The sequence below is a fragment of the Canis lupus genome, chromosome 28 (assembly GCF_048164855.1).
Source record: "Canis lupus baileyi chromosome 28, mCanLup2.hap1, whole genome shotgun sequence".
Taxonomy (NCBI): domain Eukaryota; kingdom Metazoa; phylum Chordata; class Mammalia; order Carnivora; family Canidae; genus Canis; species Canis lupus.
The window spans coordinates 19,247,190-19,264,121 of NC_132865.1; positions in this window are offsets into that span (position 1 = coordinate 19,247,190).

Consider the following 16,932-nt stretch of genomic DNA (forward strand, 5'->3'; position numbering starts at 1 on the left):
CTCTTACCTCTTAGAAAACAGAGAGATTACCTACTAATCCATGAAAATTTCCACTGATCTACAGTTAAATAAGTCGCTAGATAAATCAGAGCTCTAAATTTGCCAAAATCTTTTCTAAGATCTCAGCTACCTAAAAATCTACCTCTAGGGTAGGAAATCATTATCAGGTAATCTCATTCCTCTTTGCTAGATTTTTGCTCTCTCAGATTCTTTTAATCCTTGGTGCCTATGTGACCTAATTCTGGCCAATGAAACTTTGCTAAATCTTCTGGAAAGGTTTTGCTTTCCTGATAAAAGGGATAGATAGCAGAGAGAAAGTGTTGCTCCACCGTCCTCTTTTTTTCTGTCTTGATGTAATTTGATGTCTTGTGCTGTGGCAACCATCTTGAAACTGTGAAGCAATGAGCATAAGAAAGAAAACCAAACAAGAATGGGGAAAAGCAGAAAATTGGAAAAAGTTTGGATCCTTAATAACGATGTAATTTTCTTGTTAAATAATAAATGTCATTATGGTTTAATCTCCCCTTTAAAAAAAAAAAAAATCCCCCTTCTTAAAAGGTAATAAAAGGAGAGAAATGGTTCTAACATTGTGTTAATATAAAAGACAACAATGTTCATGCTTATTGTTTGCATCTACCCTAAAAAGAAGAAACCGTTTAGAAGTCGATTCATTTCTGTACTTGAGAGAACTGGACTTCTAAAACATTGAAGACCTGATCCTCAAAAAGTTAAAAATAGAACTACCCTATGATCCAGCAATTGCATTCCTAGGTATTTACCCAAAGGATACAAAAATACAACTCAAAGCGGTACATGCACCCTGATGTTTATAGCAGCTCTATCAACAACAGCCAAACTACAGAGAGAGCCCAAGGATAAAGAAGACGTGGTATACGTATACAATGGAATATTACCCAGCCTTCAAAAGGAATGAAATCTTGTCATTTGCAACAACGTGGATGGACCTAGAGTATATTATACTAAGTGAAATAAGTCAGAGAAAGACAAATACCATACGATCTCACTCATATGTAGAATTTAAGAAAGAAAACAGATGAACGTACGGGAAGGGGGAAAGGAAAAAATAAAAAAGGAAACAAGGAAACAAGCCATTAGTGACTCTTAACAACAGAGAACAAACTGAGGGTTGATGGAGGGAGGTGGGTGGGAGATGGGCTACACGGGTGATGGGTACTAAGGAGGGCACTGGTGGTGATGAGCACTGGGTGTTATATGTGAGTGATGAATCACTGAATTCTACTCCAAACACCAGTATTGCACTGTATGCTCACTAACAAAATTTAAATACATACAACATTGGAAACCTGAAGAGACAGCTGCGTGAACTCTTCTCTCCTCAACCAGACCATTCGCTATCCTCTGCGGGTCCATCCTACCCACACACCCCCCCAAGCTCATAAACTGCACCAGTCAGGCTCTCCCCAGTCCCTGCCATTTGAGCACTGACTGTGTACTGGCCTGTTAGAAATGAACTTTTTCTCATTAAATTCATTCTTTACAATAAATAACTACGCAGCAGTCATTGGCATCCCAGATTTACAAGTTAAAAACAATAAATCAGGCTCCATGAGGTAATGTATATCCAGGGGCACCCTCGCAGCTAGTAGTAACCGAGCTCGAATTTGAAACCAGGTCTATTTATGAAGTCTGTGTCATAGGGTTTGTGAGAACTGATTTCCAGTTTGTTTGACCGGCATTATCTGCCACTGTTCCCTCAGGGCTGACTGACTCCTCTTTGTAGGCGCCACTGTTAACCTCCCACACTTCCTGCCGCCAGTGCCTCTTGAATGATCCCCCCTTTTGTGGTCTCCTCACCACCATTCTGATTTGGCTCCTAGTAACTACCAGGCAGTGGATCATGGGAGCGTCCAAACTGGTCTCCCTGCCCCCAGTCTGCCCTTCCTATTGTTCCTACTAGGACTTGCCAGAGAGACGAAGCCAAATATTTCTAGAACATAGCTCCAAACCTGTGACCTCCTTATTATAGAATGTATGCTCACTTCTTCTCTGCCCTAAAAATGAGAAGAAACAGGCACCAGGCCAGACCCTTTCCAGTACAAGGTCCTCAGGTCTGAAGGAGGGTGATCAGAGGATCCCCCAGTGGGATCCAGTCCCCTGCCAAGTCTTGATTTTCCAATTGGCCAGCACTTAGCCAGAGAACTCAGCCAGGAGAGGGGCAGAAGGCTAAACAGAAAATTCCCCGGAAACTTGAGTGTTAAGTTTGTACAACCACAGGCCAGCCAGGTGTGCACCCTCCTCTCATTGGGGTGCAAGGACAGCTCCTGGGGTCCCTGAGTTCCAGGAGCTGCTCAGCAGTAAAGGGACCCCACAGCCCTAGGCTGCCAGATTTTCCAGGTTCACAAAGCCTCAGGCTGCAATGCTTAGCACTAAACATTGTTTCTGGAGCAGCCCCCGTGGTGCAGCGGTTTAGTGCCGCCTGCAGCCTGAGGTGTGATCCTGGAGACCCGGGATCAAGTCCCATGTCAGGTTCCCTGCATGGAGCCTGCTTCTCTCTCTGTGTCTCTCTCTCTCTCTGTGTGTCTCTATGAATAAAATTAATAAAATCTTTAAAAAAACAACAACATTGTATCCAAGGGGGGCGGGGGTCTCAGTTTTTAAAATTCTAATTTTATACACATAAAATGGAATAAAGAATAGCTTGCTTCTTTCATCACCAAAACCATAGAAAGTACATTTGAGTGGAACTCTCCTGGTGGAGGTTTGCAGATGTTGGGTTCTCCATTCTGCACATCAGCAATCCTTTTCACTATGAAAGGATCTCAAAAAGACTGAGGCTAATTACATATATACAATAGAATAGTATTCAGACATCAGAAAGGACAAATACCATTTACGTCGACATGGATGGAACTGGAGAATATTATGCTGAGTGAAGTAAGTCAATAGAGAGAGACAATCATATGGTTTCAGTCAGATGTGGAATATAGGCAACAGCAGAGAGGATCATAGGGGAAGGGAGGGGAAACTGGGATGTCATCAGAGAGGGAAACAAACCATGAGAGACTCTTAACTATAGGAAACTGAGGGTTACTGAAGGGAAGGGGGGGAATGGGGTAACTAGGGGATGGGCATTAAGGAAGGCACGTGGTGTGATGAGTGCTGGGTGTCATATGCAACTGAGGAATCGTTGCACACCAGAAAAAAAAAAAAAAGACTGAGGCATTAAAGTGCCCTTCCTGGAATCTGACTTTCCTTCCAGCTCTCTGTGGTACCCCACTGCCAGCCAGGTCCTCCCACCTTTCCCTCCCCAGGCTCTGCACTTCTCCCCATTCCAGAGTAACCACAGGGGCATTTGGAAGATGAATGCCTCCACTCAGACTCCTAGAGCTACTGACCCCTGCTGCCACCCACTGCCCACCTCCCTTCCCCCCTGCAAACACACATGGTCTGTTCATCCCACCAGGCATCAAAGAGAATGTCTGTCCCAGACAAGAATTTTAAGGGAGTAGACCCAAACAGGCTGCAGGTCCTGTAAGAGAGTACTTAGGGGGCTCTTGGGCATCCATCTACGTTCCATATGGTTCTCTGTCCTCTCACCATGAGCACCTAGGGAGAGGTCGGAACCTTGTAGATGCAACTGCAGTCCAAAGCTACAAGGCTATTATCTAAACCTGGATATGACAACTGGGGATCCCCCAGGAAGCAGAATGAGACACAGATTAGCTTGCCAATGTCCATCAGGAAGGGAGCGGCTCTCAGGTCAGCACCTGTGGCAGGTTTAGGGGGAAGCAGGAGAGGGAGGAGAGAGAAGCTGAGCTGTGATGCAGCCCCAAGGAGGGCCTTGGCTGAGTGAGGCTGAGGCACCCCCCGCCCTGAGTCATTCCAAGCTGGATGAGAGGACCAGGCCTGTTGCCCAGCCTTGGATCTTGGGCAGCACTCACAGCAGCCACCGCCCTTTGAATTGCCTCTGTTCAGTGAAATCCAGGGGCGGGGGGGGTGGGGGGGGCCCATCGCGTGGCCTCTCGCAGGGGCTACAACTCCTCTGAGCCCCACCAGCACCACAACCCTGGTTCACAATCCAACTTCCCATGTTAGAAGGGCCAGATGGTCAACCCCTTGAGGGCAGTGGCACATGCTCTGACATAGTATCCCTCCCCATGATGGCCTTTCTCTCCATGAAGCAGTATATTCCAAAGGGAAGAAGGTGGGCTCTGGGTTGGAGTCGGGGCCAGAATTCTTACTTGTTCTGGCAGCTGAGATAGCTATTTAAACTCTTTCAACCTCAAACATTCCAACTGTAAAATGAAGTAACATACCCATGCCTCTCTCCAAGCCGTTTATTCAGGCAGCAGCCCTACACCGAGAGGCCATGACCTACCCAACACCCTGCACGTACATTGTTCCCGGCTCTTCCAGCATTTCTCTTTTTACATCAGCAGAAGAGCAAACTGCAAGATGCCTCCGAGGTCAAGGTCACACAGCTGTGAGGGATATGACAGGCTTTTACACCTAGGGACACCTGATGCCAACATCTTGGCCCCTGGTGCTGCTTCTACACCTGGGGAGCCCCTCAGGTGGCTGATATTTCACACTGTTCACCAATCGCCAGTCCTCAAATTCCTTCCATAGCAATCAAGAAATCAAGACCCCCTTTATTTTGGCTCCACACCACTTTCCAACCTCGCCTCCCATGACGTGCCTCCAGCCTCACTGGTCCTTCCCCAGCCCAGCATTCACCATGCACGTGCCCCCCACCTCCACTGAAACAGTGCTGCCTCCTTGAAGCTGCTCCCTGCTGCCGCTTGGAATGATGTCCCTTCTACGTGCAAAACCTCTGCCTCCCACTTCACATAAGCTCTTCTGTCATCCTCCTTTCTCCACGTCTAGTCATTTTAGTCTCTTTTCTTCAGCAGATTATAAACTCCTTGAGAAAAGGGCAATCTCGGTGATCATTATATTCTTCAAAAGGCTCCACAAAGGGTTTTTTACAGGAATAAGCACTCAAAATGCATCTATTGAATTTCTTAAAAAAAAAAAAAAAAACATGATTCTTTCATTCCATAAAACGTTCTTAAACCTCTAGTTTCGTTCCCTTAAGAATGTTCATGATTTGAGGTGTTGTTGGTTTTTTGTGGCAGTAGTTTGCTTTGGAGGATCATCTGGGTCAGATATCCTACTTGGCTTTTGGATCCAGTGGCTGTTCATGAATCTGTGTCCCATGGCCCGTCCCCAGCCATGCAAGCTGGGGAGTCAGGAGGATGGAGGCTCTGGGGTTGAAGGTGGGCCTTTGGTAAGCAAGCCAGCAAATCAGTACCATTCTCCTGAAGCTTGGGGAGGGGCGTTCCCTCCAAGGTCAGCAGGATCACCAAGTGAAAGTCATGAACATCAATAAAAAATAAATTAATTTAAAAAAAAAAAAAAAGAAAGTCATGTTCTCCAGCTTCAGCCTCCTGGGCAACCATGAAATGCCAGCGTGCACCCCAAGCCCCAAGGAGAGGCAAGCTCTCTCCTCTTCAGCTGGTCCCGCAGCCATCCCCAGGCACCAAGGAGAAGAAAATCCTGTGTGTGCTCTCTTGAGAGAGATCCTGGGAAACTGCGGCCTGAACACCTGCCCCAAGCCTCATCAGCTCACCTGAAAATGGGTGCGGAAACGGAGAGGCAATGATGCAACCAAGCTGCTGCCTTCCCAGAACAAAGCCACTTAGGTAAATTGGCTTGAACTACCTTCTTTCTGGAAGAACATGAGGCAAGGTGCTTTGGGAAATGCAGTAAATTCCACTCCCCTGTCCTCAAAAAGCTTACACTCCAGCAAAGGAGTGGCTCTCCGACCACCTCGAGTTTCCTGGGCCTGAAGGTAAGGTCCGTGTGCCCAGCACTGTGCTGTGGAAACACTGGGTCACAGCAAAGCAGAAGCAGCGGCAAAAAGCTCGCTCTGTCACCACCCTGACAGCCCCACTGACCGAACAATACGTTAGTTAGAGCCTCTCAGATGACATATGCAATTGGACTGTCTTCAGCCATCAGCTCTTACGGCTCAGATCAATGTGTTTCTAATTCCTAAAGAACAGATCCTGTGTGCTGGGATCCACAGCTGCACCGAGGAAAAGCTGCAGTCTATGGCAACTTGTTTTCAGAGCAGCGTTGGCAGACGAAAGAAAGGATGCCAATTATCCGCATTTCCTATCCTAACAACAGCTTTTCCTCCTTGTGAGGCATCTGCTAGTTCCATGCAGTGCTCTCACCAAGGGAACCAGCCAGAAAGTGAATTCCTTTGTATCACTGGGCTCTGGTGAGTTCTCCAACACAGAGAGGAACCACAGCACAGGGAGGCTGTGGGGGGAAAGCAGTGCTAAGTAGAAAGTCCTGAGCTCGCTCTTTTCACCTGCAATAGGCTGGCTCAACACAAATATAAAAAGAATATTGGGGAAAGGGGAGGGTGGGAAATGAGAGAGGAGGGAGGAAGGAGAGAGAAGAGACGAATACAAGCCTGCTACAGTGATGTGTCGGCAACAGTATAAGAAACTCCAGGGGATCCCTGGGTGGCTCAGCGGTTTAGCACCTGCCATTGGCTCAGGTCATGATCCTGGGGTCCTGGGATCAAGTCCCGCATTGGGCTCCCTGCATGGAGCCTGCTTCTCCCTCTGCCTGTGTCTCTGCCTCTCTCTGTGTGTGTGTCTTTCATAAATAAATAAATATTTTTTAAAAAAGAAACTCCATATTTGGGGGGTGCCTGGGTGGCTCAGTGGTTGAGCATCTGCCTTCGGCTCAGGTCATGATTCTGGAGTCCTGGGATTAACTCCTGCATTGGGCTCCCCACAGGGAGCCTGCTTCTCCATCTGCCTATGTATCTGCCTCTCTCTGTGTGTCTCATTAATTAAAAAAAAATTAAATCCTTAAAAAAAGTTAAAAGGAAACTCCATATTTTAGGTCAAATGGAAATATTGGACTTTGGTGGGGGAATAAAGCACTTAAACTACCTTCTCTGGAGCCTTTTGAAAGCTCTGGAGCTGTCCCAAGTTTACTTAAAATGTGGTAGGTGTTTACAAACCATATGTAGGTCCTTAATTGAATTCATCATTCCCATACTGTCCCCCCCGAGGTCCCAGAAGCTTTAATCCTAGGTACTTCCTCCTTTTCACTGGTCAAACATAATTTATCACCAACTCCCCATCTATTCAATGTCACTGAATTCCTTGAACCTACCTCCCACTTCACTTCCACTGTCTCTGTTCTAGTTGGACCTTTCATAACTTATAGCAAAGGCCTCCAAGGACAGGGTCTGCTCACCTTTGGTTTTTGCTACCAGAACTGTACTACAGATCCCCAATATGATACTTCACATGATAACAACCTCAAGGCACATCTGTAAATGTACCATGCTTTCTCATGTGTCTTTGGCTTTCTTTACCTGTGTTTTCACCCCACCTGGAATGACATCTCCCTCCCATCACACTCATCCAATGCTCAAGTCAATCATTCTCTCTCCAGAGAAACATTTCCCTGACCTCCTCAGAATGAAATGCCCGTCCTATTGCCATAGCAACCAGTAATTGTTAGCTGCTTTGCCTTTTTTCCTTCTTCACTGTTGGCTCATTGGAAATAGAAACTATTCCTTATCCCCCTTGCCATTCTACACTTAAATTGGGCCCAGAGAAGTTACTCAATAAATACTTGCTGAATGAGTGAATGAATGAACAAATCTCTCCTGAAGGAAAACGAACTAAAACTATGGGAGGATGTATGGAGTTTAAATATAATGAAAAACTCCTTGTTTTATAACAGATTTTGAAAATGCTTCACCTTGGGGATCCCTGGATGGCTCAGTGGTTTAGTGCCGGCCTTCGGCCCAGGGCATGGTCCTGGGGTCCTGGGATCGAGTTCCACATCAGGCTCCCTACATGGAGCCTGCTTCTCCCTCTGCCTGTGTCTCTGCCTCTCTCTCCCTTTCTGTGTCTCATGAATAAATAAATAAATATTTTTTTTTAAAAAGTTTCACTTCAACTTCATGTATATAAAATTGATTCAAAATGTGATCCATACATGCAATGGAATACTATTCAGCCATTGAAAAGAAATGGGAAATAAATAAATAAATAAATAAATAAATAAATAAATAAATAAATAAATAAAATGAAAAGAAATGGAATTTTCATATGTGGTATAAAAGGGATGAACCTTGAAAACATTATGCTTTGTGAAGTCAGCTAGACACGGAAGGATAAATATTGTATGATTCCATTTGTATGGGGTGTCTAGAATAAGCAATTCAGACGGAAAGTAGAATAGAGGTTAGCAGGGGCTGGGGGAAGTAGAAAGGGAGAGTTATTGTCTAATGTGCATAGAATTTACACTGGGGAAGATGAAAAAGCTTTGGGTATAGACAGTGTTGATGGGTTGACACCATTATAAATATGTTTAATGCTACTGAATTATATGCTCACAAACTATTAAAATGATAAAAAGTTATATATATATATCTTACCAAAAATAAAGAACAAAGTATTGACACCTACTACATCATAGATGAACTTTGAAAACATTGTGCCAAGTGAAAGAAGCCAGTCACAAAAGCCCACATGTTGTATGATTCCATTTATATGAAATGTCCAAAATAGACAAATGGGCAAATCCACAGAAACAGAGAGTAGACTAGGTGATTGCCAAGAACTGTGGGAAGGGAGGGAATAAAGAGTGTTATTAATGGCTAACAGGGTTTCTTTGGAGGCTGAAGAAAATGTTCTAAAATTAGAGAGTAGTGATGGTTGCACAACTCTGTGAACATACTCAAAACCACTAAATTGAACACTTTAAAAAGATGAATTTTATGGTTTGTGAATCAGATGCCAATAAAGCTGTTATTTTTTTTTAATTTTTAAATTCTTAATCTACCGGAATGAATTGCAATATGAGAATTTAAATCTTTCTTTCTGAATCTTGAAGAGTATTATAAATACTCATTGATCTAAACTGGTTTAGGGCCAGGAAACAAGTAGAATTGATGGCTTTCAATAATCACTTAAAAAGTTCACAAGGCAACTAATGAAATTCAAACTGACAGGATATCACTTTTACCTACCAAGTTGGAGGAAGTCGTAAAGTTTAATGACACAGTGTTATCTGTGTTCTCTTCACAGTGCTTACTGGAAGACAATAAGCACTCTCATATACTGTTGAGTGATGTGAATTAATGTCAATACTTTGGAAAGCCATTTGACAATATATAGTAAGAGGTAAAATACAGTTATCCTTTTGACCAGCCATTCCTCATTTGTAAATTTATCCTAGAGATATATATTTGAATAATGAGTACATATATACAAGGATGTTCACTGCTGTGCTGTTTATAATAGCCAAAATATTGAAAATAATTTAAATATCTACCCACACAGGACATGCTAAGTAGATTTTCAGATTTCCACATGATAGAAGGCAATGCTGGTATTCAAATTGCTGAAGTCTATATACACCACAATAAACATTGAATTTAAAAAGCAAGGTACTAAATTTGTACGAAATGAAGCTGCTTGTTGTCTACCCAGTCATTCATTCTTTAATCCTTACTAAACAAACCTTGACTTTATTCTGGGCTGCAAAGCACCTGTCAAAACCCCTTATTTCCCAGCTTCTTTTGCTTCTGAAGATGGTCGTGAGTGTAAGTGTTAACTGTTGGGGAAGGCCACTACAAAACTGCTTCAATGAAGCTAACTCAGCCAGAAGAGTACACCCTTCTGATATTTCTTTTTAATTATGGCCTGGTACATGGATGTGATGGCTGGAGCTCCAGTAACTATCCTGAAGAAAAAAAAAAAAAAAAAAAAAACTTGGAGGAAGAAGTCATGCTAGATTGATGGAGCAGAATGATAATTAGGAAGCTGTTATTTGTCTGCCTTCCTCCTGCCTTCCTCTAACTCTTTATGACAAAGAACAATAAATATCTTTTTGAAGCCACGTATTTGGGGTTTCTACTACAAGCAGCAAAATCTTATCCTGATACAATCTTGCCAATATAGGTGAATATTTGGTATACTTGGATGTTGTGACAAACTATAGACAATGATTTGAAGGTCTGTGGTTTTATCATTTCATAAAAAACTTTCATGAATTAGAAGGGAAATGTATTTATTAGATACTCTTACTGCTTAAATGTCTACTATGTCTATATAGACATATCTTAGGGGTGACCTGATTCTGTAGTTTCAGCTCTCTCTTAGACCTGCTGCTTGCTCTGCTCATCTGCTACCACTGTGACATGCTGAATCCACCAGGTAAGCCAAGTGGCCAGTGTCTCTGTCTCCTCCCACTGCTTCAGATGAAACACCACATGGTAGGGTCTGACCTCCACAGCTACTTAGGGATCAGGTGAGAGGGGAGGGGGCAGTAACACCCCCGGGATGAACTTCAGCTTATGGAAAGACAGGAAGTAGAAGAGAGCTGACAAATAAATATCTTCCTCATTCATCCCCTGATGGAATGCTCCAGGGTATGGTGCCTCTTTGTATCTTGTCCAGAGGGCCACCCTGCCCCCCGCCCCCCTACTTGAGACTGAGAAACTGTCTAGATTCATTTGTGAAGCAGCAGCCACCACCTATGTGTATGTGAAGTAACACACCACCTTATACGTGCTTCCCATCTTCCCCACCTCTTTCCTCACTCTGGCCACATGTCAATGTGCCTCCCATCTAACCAATAGCACATAAGCTTTTCTTCAAGCTCTGTTTCCTAGGCTAAGGCAATGTGTATATATTTCTTTTTCAATTAAAAAGAGAGAGAGAGAGGGAGAACTAGTTCATTTTTTAGAAACCCAGTGAGCATAACAAATGAAGGCACTGGACCTCAGCCAGTGGATTCGGAGCTATTCTATTCCATAAACTTTTATTGCTGCCGTTAACCAAAAAATTAAATATAAGTCCTTTTTCTTCTAACACAACTCAACCTCCTCATTTTTCTTAGTGCATCCTATTAGGCCTTTTACACAGTCTGGCAAGCAGTAAAAACAGAAAGTTTAAAACCACAATACATAAAAGGATCTGAATTTTTACTGAATGATTGAAAACCAAAAGGGACAGATACCAAAACCAAGGACATATGAGAACACCTGCCTGTGCTGTCCTCGTCTGACTTTGTCTGCAACTTAGAGACAGTCAAAATCCCATCATCCTGGAATCTGATATCACAGACTGCAGGATCAACGTGACGGACTCCAAGGCCATGCAGTGGTTTCTATGTTGACAGGGACTCTAAAATTCACTGGCAGCCAGTATTAAAACTACAGGCCTCGCTCGGGGGCCATGTCTTTGGAGCTCGATGACCTAAGTGAGAATCCTTATGATTGCATTTCTCAGAAGTTGGAGTAATGGCCACATTCCTCAGGCATTCTTCTCCTGTAACACAGCTTCAAAGTCATGAGCTTCTGTTTCTACAACTGGGAGCCAACACTGAGACCACAGGATTATCAGCCAAACACATACAGCACTTACAGTACCGGGGTACGGAGGCCTGACCTTGAGCTCCAAGACGCCAGCCTTGGACTCTCTTCAGCAAATCGAGGTGCCCCTTCGTGCAGCTGGCCATGTCAGGTCGGAGATATGCTAATCCAGGAACAGACAGAAATTCATCTGCACAAATGTATATGGTGCCCAGACAGACCAATGTCACCCTCTGCATGTTCTGTCCCTTAGAGTCCTTCCGTGCAAAGTGAGGAGATGGCCACATACTGCAAACATTCTCGCGGCCGTGCCAGGGACCAGTTGTTGTGTCTAGGCACCAAAAAGGCATTTTCAATATTCCAAGCACGCCTCCTGGAGAAACACTGCAGGCAGGTCCCAGGACCATGCCACCCCAGAGAAACAGAGCTGTCCACTCCAGAGGTGAAGTCAAAACTGCTGTCTGAACAACAAATCAAGAATTTGTACACTCATATTTACAGCAGCACTATTCACAATAGCCAAAAGGTAGGAGCAACCCAGGTGTCCATCAACCTATGAATGGATAAACAAAATGTGCTATGTCCATACAGCAGATTATTATTCAGCTTTAAGAGGGAAGGAAAGGGCAGCCTGGGTGGCTCAGCAGTTGAGCGTCTGCCTTCAGCCCAGGGCGTGATCCTAGAGACCCGGGATCAAGTCCCACATTGGGCTCCCTGCATGGAGCCTGCTTCTCCCTCTGCTTGTGTCTCTCATGAATAAATGAATGGAATCTTTAAATAAAGGAAGGATGGTTGGAAGGAAGGAAGGAAGGAAGGAAGGAAGGAAGGAAGGAAGGAAGGAGGGAGGGAGGGAGGGAGGGAGGGAGGGAGGGAGGGAAGGAAGGAAGGAAGGAAGGAAGGAAGGAAGGAAGGAAATAAATAAATAAATAAATTCTGACATGTGCTACAACAAAGACTCACCTCAGAAACATTATGCCACGTAAAAGAAGCCAGACACAGAAGGACAAATGCTTTATGATTCCACTTACATGTACTCAGAAAAGGCAAATTCATAGAGACAGGAAACAGAACAGAATTCACCAGGGGCTGGAAGGAGGGGGAAATGGGGGGTTGTTGTTTAATGAGTATGGGATTTCTCTTTGGGATGATGAAAACTTTCTGGAAATAGATGGCGGTGATGGCCACACAACAATGTGAATGGACAGAATGCCAATGAATAGTACACTAACACTGGTTAAAATGGTAAATTTTATGTTATTTAATGGCACAATTAAATTCTTAAAAATCAAGATAAAAATGTCATTCTGTGAATAGAAGTATTAAAAGTAAGTTATGCCTTTAACACACATTCATTACCTATTATATGATCAATTTTGAACGAGGTCCTTTGAGGGATGGTAAGCTCATAAGTGGCCAATGCCCAGGAAGCAGTTAATAATAAATCAATATGGAAAAAAGGTAATAACACATATATGTATAATAAAGTTTAAAAATAATTAACATTTATATCATGTCTACTTAAGAATCTCTTATTTCAGTCCAAACTACACGGCACCTGAACCAACTTATGTGCTCAACAAAATGTTAGAAGTTGATACTCTTAGGTCTGTTGTTGTTGTTATTATTATTATTATTATTATTATTATTATTATTTACAGATATGGAAACTGAGACACAGAGGTTAATAACTTGCCTAATAATTATTATGTGGCAATGCTAAAATAATCTTGCAATATAAATGTCTGAGCTTATCCCATGAAATTACAACTCCCTCATCATAGTATATAGAGGTGTCAATCACTACCAGGGCACAAAAATACTCTTTCTAGCTGGATCACTTAGAACATAACTGCTATAACAAAGGCCAAAATAATAGAGGCCCAAGCAAAATAGTATATATTTCTCCCTTATGTAGGAGGCAATGTGGAAGTAGTCCATTATTAATAATGATATCCCTTGGGGTACTGTCTAGCTCAGTCAGTAGAGCATGAGATTCTTGATTTCAGGGTTGTAAGTTCAAGTCCCACATTGGGTATAGAGATTATTTAAAAATAAAATTTTTTTGGATTTTTATTTGACAGAGAGAGAGAGAGAGAGAGAGAGCGCAAGATAGCACAAGCAGGGGGAGCAGCAGAGAGAGGAAGAAGCAGGTTCTCCACTGGGCAGGGAGCCCAATGTGGGGCCCAATCCCAGGACCCTGGGATCATGACCTGAGCCAAAGGCAGATGCTTAACTGACTGAGCTACCCAGGCACCCCTAAAAATAAAATCTTTTAAAAAATAATAATAATGACATCTCTATAGTGTTGGGAACACAGGTACTTTTGATCTTGTTCTGCCATTCTTGGTGTGCGGCTTCCATTGTATAGTCGAAGATGGCAGCCATTACACAAGCCATCATGTCAACATTCCAGCCTACAGAAAGGTGAGAAGACTGAGTAAATACTTCATCCCTTTTTGTCCATAACCCAGAAGTTGCACACATCACTTCTGTGTGCACCACAGAACTCAGTTGTGCAGGCACACCTAGGTATAACGGAGCTTAGCAGTCAAAGTGGGGCTCTCGGCCTAATGGAAGAAGGAAGGTTATGAATGGACAATGTGCAGTCTTGTGCACTCACCCCTTATATCTGGACAAAGTCAAGGCCCTCTGCTAGACCAGGCCACTGTGGGGGACTTCTCCTCCCCACCAGCAATTCATGCCAGCAATCCACCCTGCATTGTGCCTCTGTACTGTGCCATCAGCCATTGACAAATGCTGCTGTTAGAAAAATCTACACTAGGAGACTGAAGGTTTGCAAGGGAGGGAAGGAGATATTCCCTTAAATCAACTCAATCTGCTCTATGCGTAACATTAACTGTGGGAAGTGAGGGAAATAGGAAACTATATGGCCTGCAGCAGCTAGAAAACTCAATCAAAGGTAGCCTGGCCATGAGGGCTTCAAGAAAGCAGTTTTTTAAAGGCCATGACTGTGCCCTCTTTATTTTCATATTCCCGGGCAACCAGGATAGCACAAAGCTCACCAGAAAATAACTAACGTTTGTTCGGCACTTTGCAGTTTGCAAATCTTTATCGAATTTTACCAAAACCCCAGAAAATAGTTATCATGACTGAGCCCTTTTTTTTTTTTTTTTTTTTAAGAAGGAGAAGCAGGGCTTCTTCCTTCCATGCAGGAAGCCCGACATGGGACTCGATCCTCAGTCTCCAGGATCACACCCCAGACTGCAGGCGGTGCTAAACCGCTGTGCCACTGGGGCTGCCCCTGAGCCCATTTCATAGGTGGTGAAACTGCAGGTCAGGGAGCCAGATGAACCGCTGCCCAAGACCACACCATCAGGAAAGGTTAGGGCCAGGACTCGAATAGTTTTGGAGGAACAGTGACTGTAAAGATTTTCTATCGTGGCCAAGTCTTCTTTCTCTCTGAAACTCTCAGTGCTTAGCATAACTTCTAAAATCTAACACTAATCATACTTATGTAATACTTGCTATTTGTTCTTCAATGCTACAGAACATAGTAACTATGGTGCTTGTCACTAGGTGTATGTCAGATTTGCTAACATCACTCTCATTCCTGCATGCCCAGTGTTCTATCAAGGGCTCTCCTTTTCCCCTTGATGCTGCTCACCCACTGGTACCAGCATGGAATAAGGTGTAGAGTCAGAGATTTTTAAACAGGATAGCAGTAGCCAATGACATGGGATGTTCCCTCCATTTCTGTGTCCTGACTCCCCACCAAAGCCACTTTGCACTCCTTGCTGATGGCAAGCACAGGAGTGAGGAGTGAGGCAGATGGAATGATGAGACAAGGACTGGAGAATGACCTGGGTGGCTGTGGTGACTCCAAATGCACTGGACTTGGACTCAGATCTAATAACTATGACCCTTCTCCAACACTAGGTTGCTAAGGAGCTTTGGACAAGTAACTCAATGGCCCTTGTCAGTTTCTTCATCTATAATCAAAGACAACACCAGTCCCACAAAGAATTCAGTGAAAAGATGAAATCCAATGAGCACAAAGGTAACCAGCACATAGCAGACCCCCCAGTAAATGTATCCAGAGGACTCTACAGCTGGAGACCATTTGCTCCAACACTTCTATTTCATAAATGAAGGAGCTAAAGCTCAGAGAGGTGAAGTAGAATTCCCAAGGTGACCCAGCTGGGCAGTACAGAGCCAGGAACGGGCACCAGCTCTTTTCACCCCTGGACTGGTGCTCTGTGCTCATATACCATACTGCTCTGACTTGTACTAGGGGAGTTGTGGAAATCCCGATGAGTATGCATGTTTCAGGAGAAGAGTTAGAGAGCTGCAAATCTTAGAGCTGATACATGCCTACAGGTGCACATGTGCATACGCACATGCATACATTCTGGAACTCTCCTTAAAGCAGGAACTTTGGATCTCACTGACCGCTATAGCTCCAGTGCCTAGAACACTGCCTGCAATGAGTAGATCCCAGCCAGTATTTTTTGGATAACTGACTGAAACACACACATACACACACGCTTCTGCAAGGCAGAGCATTCATGGAACTCTAGTGCCTAGTCCGTAGACAGAGTCAGTTCTAGACTTTAAGCCAGACACGTTGTGCCCCAGAACCTTCTATTATCTGCTAGCATGTCTTCTGCCCAGTGCCCAGTACCTTCAACACTCTAAAGGCTTTTAGGCTCAAAACAGCTTCTCTACCATCAAAAATTCACTTTTTCTGGGACGCCTGGGTGGCTCAGCGGTTGAGCATTGGCCTTCGGCCCAGAGTGTGATCCCAGAGTCCTGGGATCGAGTCCCACATCGGGCTCCCTGCATGGAGCCTACTTCTCCCTCTGCCTGTGTCTCTGCCTCTGTGTGTGTATGTGACTCTCATGAATAAATAAATAAAATCTTTTTAAAAATTCACTTTTTCTCATTTCATTGCCTCTGGGCCCTGACCACCCCCCAACAACCTATATGGCAACAGGTGGGATTTGACTAATTAAATTAACCAATGGACAACAGATGGGCAAGAATTAATAAAGATCCTCAGCAGTCTAAATAGTATAAGGCAGGGTAGTAAGATATAGCAAAAGATCAATGGGAAGTTACCATGGGACTTTCCTAGAGAACCAAAAAGTTGTAATTCACCACTGTTGCCCTTGATACCCAGAAAGGGACACTAAGGAAACATACAGGAACCTTGAACTAAATGATATCTGCTGCTTTTCTCTTTCCTTGAGGCTCTTGACAATGAGGAGTTGTTACAAGGTAGGCTGACACCATTCTTGAGAACAAGCCCTTAAGGAATGTCTCTGTACATCCTGGCTTGTTAACAACCAAGATGTAGGATTCTTAGATAGGATGGAGAATATAATTCAAGAAAGCCAGAAAGGAAAAGTTCTGTAAGACAGAAGGGAAATAAAGGTGTCCCAAAAGCTGATAAATAGAAAAACAGACATGGAAGTAAAAGAGGCAGCTATCATCTAAAAGAGGAAGTAGGCTTTGTTCATTTATTTGTTGATCTGTGTATTTAACTATTGATACCTATTAATACC